We start from the raw sequence: 13,647 nt of genomic DNA on the forward strand, positions 1-13,647 counted from the left end.
AGGTCATTTCATAATTCTTACTCTGTGTTCTCCCATTCTGAAAATGAGCATTTTCATTGCATTTATTTCTATAACATAGAATTAAATGAGTAGAATTTTTTTAACTGATGACAAATAATGTTGATATAAAAAGTTTTAATAACATAAATAATACACGTTAATTGTAGAAAATACAGATATATAGAAAGATAATTTAAATCACCCACAATCCTGAAAATAACCATTTATTACCATTTTAATATTTATTCTTTTGAACTTCTTCTCTATGCATATACATATTCACATGCACACACTACCCACATTTTAAATAACAATGATAGGATCACACCAGTGTGCTGCCTTTAGATCAATTAATCTAGATTTGCCATATGCAGATCTATCAATATTATCATAAATTAAAAAATAGGAGAAATGTGGGAAGATAAAGTAGCTCTATAAAAATGATTATATTTATGGCTTCAGAAACTTTCATAATGAGCCTGCTGTTTATCTCCAATGTATTCTTTTTAATAATAATATTGTGTTCTTAGATTTTGTGTTCAGTAAACTAAGGGTTACATATTGTTTTAATTTGATTAATTCTGGAGGCATACCTAGGAAGTAAATTAGAAGCATGATATAATAATGACCTCTATCTTGCTGGTAAGGAGTCAAGAAAGGCCACAGGAATCTTTCAGCAGGGCATAGAAAGTCCATGGCAGAGCTAGAAATAGAAATATTTCTGATATTTTCTAGCAGCTTATTCCTATGATGCCTCCAATTATCTCAAGGGGTGGTAAAATTCTAAAAAATATATGTGTGTAATGACAGAGAAAATGAGAGAGGGAGAGGAAAAGCGAGAGCCTGTGAGAATGAACGAGTTGGGGGCAAATGTTGCAAGTCATCCCAGGAGATTTTGTTGCTGCCTTCTGCCTAGGATGACATGGTCTGGCTCCACACAAAGGCTAGACTTTAAATCCTTCCCAGACACATACTGCTTTTAATATTTCCTTTTTAACTTAAATTTAAAATGGAAACTCTCCTAAATCAGCTTTGGGTACCAGTGAAAAATAAAGTATACAACAGGATGTAAATAAATGAGTTAACATGCTTAAAATTGATGTAATACCAAACAATAAGCATAAATTTGTTTTAAAGCTACACTCTTTTAAAAGTAATTTTAGCTACTATGGATAAAAACAATATATGAATTCTTGATTTACTACCCAGAGTTTGAAGCTACATTGAGTAAAGTGTGTCTGACTCGACGGCACTGGGTTTGGTTTTTTTGGTTTTTTCCTAAGAAAGATGATACTGCTTTTTTTCTGCTAAATCTGTTTCTCTTATCTATTAAAAAAAAAAAAACCTGATTAGTGACATTATAAGTACTAGTACTAAATTACATGTTCTCAGTAAATGAATCAAAACACACTGTCCAAGTGTTTGTTGTTTTTTTTTTTTTAATCAAGAGGAATAACTCTGGAATGATTTACAAGGGAAAAATCTCATTAGGTGCTCATCCTATATTGATTACACAATGGTTGTGGAGCTAAATTTTCTCAAAATAAAACAGAGCACAAATAATGGTCATAAGGTTCTAGGTAAATTCAGATAATTCATTTTAAAAGCCAACATAAATATTCCTATAATTTTCATTGCACCATTTTTTCCAGTGCAAGCTAGCCTTCATTACTGTCAGAGTGGAAGGAATAACGAACAGAACACCGAACTCACTCAGCCAATTAATTTGTAATTCATTTAGAGGACATCCAAAGCTGCTTCATCCCTTATATTGAACTAAATCAAACCTGATTTGATTTGCTAGAAAAATGTGCTGGGGTCTAAGCATTAGCAATGCTGAAAATTACCTCTCATGACAATGCTTGTTAAGTAGAAGCTTATGCAAGAGGAAGAGTTATTTTTAAAACTCCTAAGAGCATATTTCAACTAAGAAAATAAATATGGCAATAAAGAACAATTAGTATTAAAACTGTAAATACCTATTTATAAAAGCATAAAAGGAGTACATTGAAAGAAGAAGATGAATTCTTCCCTGAGGAACCCTGAGGTTGAAGTCAGTTTTGTTTTTCTACTGGACTTTAAAGCCACTTTCGCTGCAGCCTAACACCCTGGTTCAAGTGAAGGAGATCTATTAGGGAATTTTCTTGCTGATTTTGTGAAAAAAGTAATTGCCAAGTAACTCTGGTAATCTAGGTGAAACGTGAGGCTTGATCCAAACGACTACGTAATTGTTTTGACTTTATTTGACTTATACTGTTATGCAGTAGACAGAAAACCTTTGACATTTTCACCAGCCTCAAGGGCATCTCTGGCAATATCTTTCTTTTTCTTTTTAAAATAAAACTAGATGAGAAAACTAATGAGATTACATGATGACTATGTATCTCAGTTAAATGTGGAACTGAATTATATATGTGTACTTATTTTTTTTACTTAAAAGCAGCCCCTCTGGAATGAGAACCATTAAAATTTTCTAACTAATTTCTTCAGCTTGCTCCCTCAGTTTTCCATATGCTGTGTACTACTCAGTCTAGTCCAGATCGTGAGTCCAGACAGTAGCCCACCCTGCCAGGGTTTCAATCTTGTTTCCTGAAGTTTTTTTCATCTTTCCATTAGATAATGAGCTACTTGAGTTCCTGAGTGGTGTAAACTGTCAAGTACTTGACTACTAGCCAAAAGGTTGTCAGTTCAGATCCACCCCGATTCACCTCAGAAGATAAGCCTGGCAATCTACTTCCAAAAGGTCAGTCTTGAAAACTCTATGGAACACAAATATTTTGGTTTTGAATAGTCCTTGAGAGTTCATTTCCTAGGTTGGTATCTGGCTGGTATGAAATTGTGTTCTAGACTCAGGCTGTGGTCTGATGTTGTTTGTTCTCAAACCGAAGGACTCCTTTTAATAATTCTTGTAAGTTTGGTTTGTTTTTTACATATTTTCTTAATTTCTGTTTATCTGGAAATGTCCTAATTTCACCATTATATTTGAACAACAGTTTTGCAGGATATATTATTCTTGGTTGGGAATTTTTTTTCTTTCAAGGTTTTATATGTCATCCCATTGCCTTCTTGCCTTCATGGTTTCTGCAGAATAATCAGAGTTTTGTCTTATTGTTTTCCCTCTGTATGTGACTTTTCATTTTTCTTGAGCTGCTTTCAGGATTCTTTGTCTTTGGTTTTAACGAGTGTGATTATGATAGGCCTTGATGATTTTCTTTTGGATATGTCCTATATGGGGTTCTTTGATGATGTTACAGAAGTTTTCTGTCAGCAATTCTTCAATGATCCCCTCTGTGTTTTCCATTTTCTCCACCTGTTCTGGAACTCTGATCAGTTGAAAATTTTGGCTTTTGATTGTATCCCACATAATTCTCAGGGTTTCTTCATTTTTCTTCATTGTCTGAAACTGAAGACAAACACTTGGATACAACTTTCTTTGAGATTTGCATTCCCTGTCAGATAGTTCTAGTGCCCTTTCTTTACTGGAAAGTCATCTCGTGTTTCATTTTGGATGCCTACTGTAACCATCCTGTCCTTTTTCTTTTATTTTTTGATATTTTCTGCTGTCTTCAGGACATTCAGTAGTTATTTTCTTTGTTTATTGATTGTAGATTTGTTTGTGTCATCCTGTTTTTTTGTTTTATTTGGTTATGTCTGAGCAGGTAGTCTGTGCATTCTTTGTTGTTTGCTCTTCTCTGGGCACAATACTTTTCACATCCTTGTCCAATGGGTGGCATAGTGGTTAAGAGCTACGTCTGCTAACCAAAATGTCGGCAGTTAGAATTTACCCGGCGCTCCTTGGAAACTCTGTGGGGCAGTTCTACTCTGTCTTATAGGGTTGCTGTGAGTTGGAATTGACTCAGTGGCAACAGGTTTGGTTTTGGGGTTTGTCCAATGGGCAGGGCTAGTTGCTTAGCTACTGTTGTTTTCTTAATGCTGCATTTTGTCACTAGAAACATTAACCATCTCAATCCCTATCCACACATGCCTCCAATTTGGAAATATATGGTCTTATAAACTCTTAAAATCACCTGCTATTGACAAGTGCAATAACTGATTCTTTTTTTTTTCAAGTGAATTCCTAAGAGTTAAGCCCTGTTTCCAATGTTGTAACTTATTGCTATAGTATCCCTCTAGTGCTTGACTGGTTGTAATAAAAATATTTTTATCATGTACTAATATTGAGTTCCAAAAATTTGCTTATCTTTTAACTAGACACTAGCTGAAGGTAGGAATTAAAACAATTAACTTCTCTTTGTACATCACCTAGCATGGATTTGAGAGCATAATTCTGAGGCATGCAGCTTATAGAACTGCAGATATAGAAGATACCTCTAACTATTCTCCAGTTCAGGGTGAACTATTTAAAAATTATCCAAGATAAATGGATATCAGTAGTCATCTCTGGTTATCCAGTTTATAAAAGGAGGATTTTAGCTTGTTACCAGTAGATTTTAACTTGTGAGAACATTTGTAACATCACATACCTAAATTATTAGTAAAATAGTAAGTGAACAGACTTAACAATTTCTAATACAAACGTTCTATTACAAAAGAAAATTGCTTAAAGAATACAACAGAACAAATTCCTACCTTTAACATGCAGGTAGTCAAATTGAGACTTGTCTCATAAAAGTATTTAAATTTAAAATATGGTTAAAGTGCTATTGGTTAAAGGAGATAAATGTAGAACTTAAGAACTACTCTAGAATCAATATCATTTTGAAGTTGAGATTTGATGCAACTTCATTGTAGGGATTATGCTTCTCTCTGTAACTAAAGACTAAAAGTGTTAGAATAGGACATTAGAAGTTATCTAATCTCATCTTATTTTGTAGATGAAGAAATTGAGGCCCAGAATAATAAGTATTTTACCTAAATTTGAAAGCTGGCTTGTAGCAGAACCAAGATTAGATCCCAATTCTAATAATTTATTATGTGGTCTCTACCACCTTCAAAGAACACATTTAATTTCTCTAAACAATAACAAACAAGGAAGATTTTGTGTTTAGAGCCAGTGGTAAAACCTGGGCATTGTTGCTCCCAACTCGTTTTTCAATTCCTCATGTGAAGAAGAAATACACTTCCCAAATTCAAACAAAAGTGTAACATGCAAGAATAATCATATTCTGCCAATGACATGATCCTATATACAGAAAATCCCAAAGAATCCATGAAAAACTTTACAATTAATAAATGAATCCTGCAAAGTTGCAGCATAAAAGATCAACAAGCAAAGATCAGCTGAATTTCTATGCACCAACAACTAAAAATCCAAAAAGTACATTAAGAAAAGAATTGCATATACAATAGCATCAAAAAGAATAAAATACTAAGGAATAAATTTAACTAGGGACGTGAAACACTTGTACACTGAAAACTACAAAATACTGCTGAATGAAAGTAATGAAGACTTAAATAACTTGGAAGATATCTGTGCTCATGAATTGGAAGACAACATGGTTCAGATGTTAATACTACTCAAAGTGATCTACAGATATGATGCAATCCATATCAATATCCAAATGGCCTTTTCTGAAGAAATGAAAAAGTTGGTCCTCAAATTCATATGGAATTGCAATGAGTTATGAATAGCCAAAAAATACTGAATAAGAAGAACAAAATTGGGAGACTCACATTTCCTGGCATCAAAGCTTACTACAAAGCTACAGTAATCAAAAGAGTGTGCTACTGAAATCACTGTAGACATACAGACCAATGGAATAGATTTGAGAATCCAGAATTAATCCCATACATCTATGGACAAATGATTTTTAACATAGATGCCCAGGCCACTCAATGGGGAAAGAATGCTCCCTTAAACAAATGGTACTGGGACAACTCATATCTCCATGCAAAAGAATGAAGTTGAATCCCTACCTCAAACCATATACAAATATTAACCCAAAATGTATCAATGACCTAAATGTAAGAGCTAAAACTATAAAACTCTTAGAAGAAATCATAAGGGCAAATCTTCATGACCTTGGATTCAGCAATGACACCAAAAGCATGAGCAATAAAAAAAAAAGAATTGGATTTCATGAACATTAAAAACTTTTGTGCATCGTAAGATGTTACAAAGAAAGTGAAAATACAAACTACGGAATGGGAGAAAATATTTGCAGACCGTATATCTGATAAGGATCTAGTATCCAGCACATATAAAGAATTTTAGAACTCAAAAACAAAACCCAATTAAAAAATGAGCAAAGGACTTAAGTACACATTTCCTCCAATAAGGACTAGAAATGGCCAACAAGCACATGAAAAGATGCCCAGGGTCATTAATCTTTAGGAAAATGCAAATTAAAACCACAGTGAGATACCACTTCATACTCACAAGGATGGCTATAAAAAAAAAGGAAAATAAGCATTGGTGAGGATGTGGAAAAATTGGAACCTTTGTACATAGCTGGCAGGAATGTAAAATGTTTCAGTCACTGTGGAAATCAATTGGGCTGTTCTTCAAAAAGTTAAACATAGAGTTATCATATGACCTTTCAATTCCACTCAAAATTATATACCCAAAAGAACTGAAAACAGGTGCTTCAACAAATCATTGTACAAGAATGTTCACCCTATTCACAGCACTATTTACAATAGCTAAAAGATGGAGACAACCCCAAAACCCATCAATGAATGGACAGATAAACTAATTGTGGCATATGCACACAATGCAATCCTATTCAGTGATAAAAGGGATGAAATACTGATACATGCTACAACACAGATAAACCACAGAAACATGCTATGTGAATGAAATCAGATGCAAAACGCCTCTTATCATATGAGTTAATTTATATGAAATACTCAGAATAGGTAAACTCACAGAAATAATGCAGATAGGAGATGCCAGGGTCGGGGTGAGGAATGGAGAGTAACTGCTTAATGGAGTGATGAAAATAGTGTGTAACTAGATAGAGGTGGTAGTTGCACAGCCTTGTGAATATAATAAATGCCACTAAATTATTCACTTGAAAACGGTTAAATTTTTGTTATGCAAATTTCACCTCAATTAAAACAAAAGAATAATCTTATTCTATTCCACAAATGATTAAACACTAATCTTGCAAAAGCATTTTAGCTCTATTTCCATTGGTGTTTTAAGGAAAAGAACAATTTTTTATGTCTATGCTTATGCTAAATTAATAATTCTTTCCTGGGCTGCTAATGTAATGTGATTTTTTTTTTGGTCTCTAGAATAGAAGTTATTAAGAAGCATCAAGTATCATCATCAAAGAGTGTTGAATTAATCTTTTTTTTTAGGGAGTTGTGGGGGAATAATGGGTAAAGAGGATAAATGTAATTGCATTCAGACACATATCAACATTGTTTTCTTATTAGTCTATATCTAGTCCGAGACACTAAATAAAGTGTAGACAGAATTATCAACTGCTATTTTCACATTTCTTCTTATTTTGAGTCATGCCATGTCAGCAAATGAAGGTTACAAAAGCTTTACTTTATCTACATCCTTAAGGTTGATCCTATTTTGATGAGGCAGCACTTTCGCAGTCATATTTTGAGTACCTTTCAACCTGAAGAGCTCATCTTCCAGCACCATATCAGACTATGTTTAGCTGCTATTCATAAGGTTTTCACTCACCAATATTTTCTGAAGTACACTGCCAAATCCTTCTTTGTAGTCTCTTTTAGTCTGGAAGCTCCACATAAACCTGACCACCATGGGTGACCCTGCTGGTATTTGAAACACCAGTGGCACAGCTTCTAGCATCACAGCAACATGGAAGGCACCACAGTAGGACAAACTGACAGATGAGTGGTAGGAAGTTCAAGTTGAAGCTGAAGAAAATTAAAATAAGTCCACAAGAGCCAAAGTACGATCTTGAGTATATCTCACCTAAATTTAGAGACATTCTCATGAATAAATTTGAAGCATTGAACACCAATGACTGAAGATGAGTTGAGTTGTGGGATGACATCAAGGATATCATACATGAAGAAAGAAAAAGGTCATTAAAAAGACAGGAAAGAAAGAAAAGACCAAATTGAATGTCAGAAGAGACTCTGAAACTTGCTCTTCAACGTAAAGTAGCTACAGTGAAAGGAAGAAATGATGAAATAAAAGAGCTGAACAGAAGATTTCAAAGGGCAGCTTGAGAAGACAAAGTAAAGTATTATAATGACAAGTGCAAGGACCTGGAGTTAGAAAACCAAAAGGGTAGAATACACTGAGCATTTGTCAAACTGAAAAACAGCTGAAGAAAAAATTCAAACCTCTAGCTGGAATAGTGAACGATTCTATAGGGAAAATATTGATGCAGAAAGCATCAAAAGAAGATGGAAGCAATGAATACACAGAGTCACTGTAACAAAAAGAGTTGGTCAACATCAACGATTCCAGGAGGCAGCATATGAGCAAGAACCAATGGTACTGAAGGAAGAAGTCCAAGCTGCACTGAAGGCATTGGCAAAAAAGAAGGCTACAGGAATTGTGCAATACCATTTGAGATGTTTCAACAAATGGATTCAGCACTGGAAGTGCTCACTCGTCTTTGCCAAGAAATTTGGAAGACAGCTGCCTGGCGCACTGACTGGAAGAGATCCATATTTGCACCCATTCCAAAGAAAGGTGATCCAGTGGAATGTGGAAAATATTGAACAACATCATTAATATCACACACAAGTAAAATTTTGCTGAAGATCATTCAAAAGCAGTTGCAGCAGTACATCCACAAGAAACTGCCAGAAATTTAAGCCAAATTCAGAAGAAGTAGAAAAATGGATATCATTCCTGATGTCAGATGGATCCTGGCTGAAAACAGGGAATACCAGAAAGATGTTTAACTGTGTTTTATTGCACAGGCATTCGACTGTGTGGATCATAACAAATTATGGACAACATTGCAAAGAATGGGAATCCCCGAACACTTTATTGTGCTCACCTGAAACCTATACACAGACCAAGAAGCAGTCATTCAAAAAGAACAAGGGGATACTGCGTGGTTTAAAGAAACCTGTGCATTGGGGTTGCATCCTTTTGCCATACTTATTCAATCTTTATGCAGAGTGTCTTAGTCATCTAATGCTGCTATAACAGAAATACCGCAAGTGGATGGCTATGACAAAGAGAAATTTATTTTCTCACTGTCTAAAAAAAAAAAAAATTTTTTTTTTTTTTTAGTAGGCTAGAAGTCCAAATTTGGGATGTCAGCTCCAAGGGAATGCTTTTTCTCTCTCTGTCTGCTCTGGAGGAAGGTCCTTGTCATCAATCTTCCCCTGAACTAGGAGCTTCTCTGTGAAGAAACCCTGGCTCAAAGGACACACTCTGCTCCCAGAACTGCTTTCTTGGTGATATGAGGTCCTCAACTCTCTGTTTGTTTCCCTTCCCTTCCCTTCCCTTTTAGCTCTTGTAAGATAAAAGGTTGTGCAGGCCACACCCCAGGGAAACTCCCTGTACATTGGATCAGGGATGTGACCTGAACAAGGGTGTTAGGTCCAACACTAATCTTTAACCACAGGCAGAGACTATGATTTTTGACACAGGAAAATCACAGAATGGAAGACAACCACCCAATACTGGGAATCATGGCCTAACCAAGTTGACACATATTTGGGGGGACACAATTCAATCCATGACATTCCACTGTTTAGCCCCCAAAAATTCATGCCCTTGCCACATGTAAAACATATTCACTCCCTCGTATCATAGCAAAATTCTTAAATCAAGTCCAAGTCCAAAATCCAAAAATTCCTCCTCATCTGTGAAATCTAAAATACAAGTTATCTGCTTCCAAAGTACAGTGGCAGAACAGGCACAAGCTAGACATTTCCATTACAAATGGAAAAAATTGGAGGGAAAGAAGGTATAACAGGCATCAAGCAAGTCAGCAGGATGCATTACATTAGCCCTCAAAGTTTTGCAAATAATCCCTTGTTCTCTGAAACCATTTACACAATAGCTCTGCCCTCCAGGCTCTAGGTATTGGCCACACTCTGGATTTTGAGTGGAGGCCCCTTGGCCCTGGGCTTCAGCTCTGCCTTCCAGGCCCACTGGGATGGCAACTCTGCTCTCTCGGCTTTAGGTATGCCATTCTCCTAGTACATCTGAGTGGCAACTCCACCCTTAGAAACACCAGAAGCCATGGCTCCACTTTTGAAACCCCAGAGTTCAAGGCCACACCATTTGAGATTGAGGCAGCTCAGTTTCCTGTGTTTCTTGTCTCTTCAGCTTCTGTGTATGTATATACAGAGAGAGAAAGGTTTATATTGAGGAAACAGCTCATGAGATTGTAGAGGCTGGAATGTCCCAACTCCGTGGATCAGGATAGAGGTTTCTCCTGATTCATGTATCCACAGGGGCTGGCGAACCCAAGATCAGCAGGTCTGTGAGCAGGGCTTTTCTCACAGGTTGTGAAGATCCACGAATCCCAAGATTGGCAGGAAAGACCGCAAGGCTTCTCCTGATTCACATAGCTGCAGGGACTGGCAAACCCAAGATTGGCAGATTGGAGAGCAAGACTCTTGCTCATGGGCTGTGAAGATCCACGAATCCCAAGATTGGCAGGTAAGCTGCTAGCTCAAGTCCCAAGAACTGGTGGTCAGATGAACAAGAGGCAGCTGCAGGATCCAGAACAAGCCAAAAAAAAAAAAAAAACCTTGGCAAAGCTAGGAGGAAGGAAGTAGGTGGCAGAGGGCTGAGAAATGAAGGCTGAGGGGGTGGTGAGCCACCAGAGGCCATGACCCCACTGGTACAACTCAGCAGATTCCATTGTGGAGGTGATCACATATTGAACTTCAACAGGGAAATAATCACATTATACAACCACCAAAACACTGAGAATCATGGTAATGCCAAGGTGATATACAATCTTAACCATCACACCTAGCAAATAATCCAAGAAGCTGGACTGTAAGAAGAATGCAGCATCAGGATTTGACGGAAGACTCATTAACAACCTGTGTTATGCAGATGACACAACCCTGCTTGCTGAAAATGAAGAGGAATTGAAGCACTTATTGATGAAGATCAAAGATTACAGCCTTCAGTATGGATTACACTTCAACATAAAACAAAAATCCTCACAACTGGACCAATAAGCAACATCACAATAAATGGAGAAAAGATTAAAGTTGTCAAGGGCTTCATTTTACTTGGATCCACAAATCAATGCCCTTGAAAGGAGCGGTCAAGAAATCAAAGGAGGCATTGCATTGGGCAAATCTGCTGCAAATGACCTCTTTAATGTGTTAAAAAGCAAAGATATCACTTTGAGGACTAAGGTGTGCCTGATATTTTCTTTCTTGTAATTGTGCTTTAAGTGAAAGTTTACAGTTCAAGTTATTTTTTCATACAAAGATTTATACACGCGTTGTTATGTGACCCTAGTTGCTCTCCCTATAATGTGACAGCACACTCCTCCTTTCCACCCCAGATTTCCTGTGTCTATTCAACAGCTCCTGTCTCTTTTTGCCTTCTCATCTCACCTGTGGACAGGAGCTGCCCCTTTCGTCTCATTTATCTACTTGTGCTAAGAGGCACTCTCTTCACCAGTATCATTTTATGTCTTATACTCCAGTCTCCTCTTTGTCTAAAGAGTTGACTTCAGGAATGGTATAAGTTCTGGGGTGTTGTGCATTGAATTGTGTCCCCCTAAAATTTTTAAAATATCTATCGACTTGGTTAGGCCATGATTCCCAGTTTTGTGTGGTTGTCCTCCATTTTGTGATTGTAATTTTATGCTAAAGAGAATTTGGGTGGGATTGTAACACCATCCTAACTCAGGTCACCTCCCTGATCCAGTGTAAAGGGAGTTTCCTGGCGTGGGGTCTGCACCACCTTTTATCTCTCAAGGGATTAAAGGAAAGGGAAGCAAGCAGAGAGTTGGGGACTCATACCACCAAGAAAGCAGCACCAGGAGCAGAGCACGTCCTCTGGACCTGGGGTCCCTGTGCCTGAGAAGCTCCTTGTCCAGGGGAAGATTAAGGAGAAGGATCTTCCTCCAGAAGCGACAAGGAGAGAAAGCCTTCCCCTGGACTTGTAACGTACTAGACTGTGAAAGAATAAATTTCTCTTTATTTAAGCCATCCGCTTGTGGTATTTTTGTTACAGCAGTACTAGATACTAGATAACTAAGACATGGGGTAACAGAGAGTCTTTGAGGCCATGTCTTCTGGGGTCCCTCCAGTCTCAGTCAGACCATTATGTCTGGCCTTTTTACTAGAATTTGAGGTTTGCACCCCACTTTTCTCTTGCTCCTTCAGGGACTCTTTGTTGCGTTCCCTGTCAGAGCTGTCATCGGTGACAGCAAGGCACCATCTAGTTCTTCTGGTCTCAGGGTAATGGAGTCTATAGTTTAAGTGGCCCTTTCTGTCTCTTGGGCTAATATTTTCCTTGTGTCTTTGGTGTTCCTCATTCTCCTTTGCTCCACATGGGTTGAGACCCATTGATATATCTTAGATGGCTGCTTGCTAGCTTTTAAGACCCATGTTACCATTCACCAAAATGGGATGCAGAACACTTTCTTAGTAAAATTCGTTACGCCAATTGACCTAGATATCCCCTGAAACCATGGTCCCCAGACCTCCACCCCTGCTACTCTGTTCCTCGAAGTGTTTAGTTGTATTCAGGAAACTTCTTAGCTTAAGGTTTAGTCCAGTTGTGGTGACCTCACCTGTATTGTGTGTTTTCCTTCCATTCGCCTAAGATAATTCTTATCTATTATCTAGTTAGTGAATATCCCTCTCCCTCTCTCTCCACCCTCATAACCATCAAAGAATGTTTTCTTCTTCGTTTAAACCTTTTCTTGAGTTCTTACGATAGTGGTCTCATACAATATTTATACTTTTGCATCTGACTAATTGAATTCAGAATAATGCCCTTCCAGATTCATCCATGTTATGAGATGTTTTGGGGATTCATCGTTGTTCTTTATCAATCATTGTATAGTATTTCATTGTGTGAATATACCATAGTTTGTTCATCCTTTCTTTTGTTGATGGGCACCTAGGTTGTTTCCATCTTTTTGCTATTGTGAATAATGCTGCAATGAACATGGGTGTGCAAATATCTGTGTAATAGCTCTTATTTCTCTAGGATATATTCCAAGGAGTGGGATTGCTGGATTGTATGGTACTTCTATTTCTAGCTCTGAGGAAGCACAAAATCAGTTTCCAAAGTAGTTGTACCGTTTTACATTCCCACCAGCAGTGTATAAGTGTTCCAGTCTCTCTGCAACCTCTCCAACATTTACTGTGTTTTTTGGACTAATGTTAACCTTGTTGGGGTGAGATAGTATCTCATTGTAGTTTTGATTTGCATTTCTCTAATGGCTAATGATCGCGAGCGAGCATTTCCTCATGTATCTGTTAGCAGCCTGAATGTTTTCTTTAGTGAAATCCCTGTTCGTATCCTTTGCCCATTTTTTAAATTGGGTTATTTCTCTTTTTATTGTTGAGGTTTAGCAGTATCTTGTAGATTTTAGAGATTAGACCCTGATTAGAATTGTTGTAGCCAGAATATTTTCCTGGTCAGTGGGTTGTGTTTTTACTCCCTTGGTGAAGTCTGTTCATTAGCATAAGGGTTTGATTTTTAGGAGCTCCCGGTTATCTAGTTTCTCTTCTGGTGTTTCTACATTCTTAGTAATGTTTTGTATTCTGTTTATGCCATGTATTAGGGCTCCTAGC

General features: G+C 37.2%; 1 protein-coding gene across 1 annotated transcript in view; it reads right to left on the bottom strand.

Moving 5' to 3' along the window:
- HDX (highly divergent homeobox) overlaps positions 1–13,647 on the bottom strand; it is a 135,619-nt gene that overhangs the window by 67,136 nt on the left and 54,836 nt on the right. The window lies entirely within an intron of this gene.

Source organism: Loxodonta africana, chromosome X (assembly GCF_030014295.1).
Source record: "Loxodonta africana isolate mLoxAfr1 chromosome X, mLoxAfr1.hap2, whole genome shotgun sequence".
Taxonomy (NCBI): domain Eukaryota; kingdom Metazoa; phylum Chordata; class Mammalia; order Proboscidea; family Elephantidae; genus Loxodonta; species Loxodonta africana.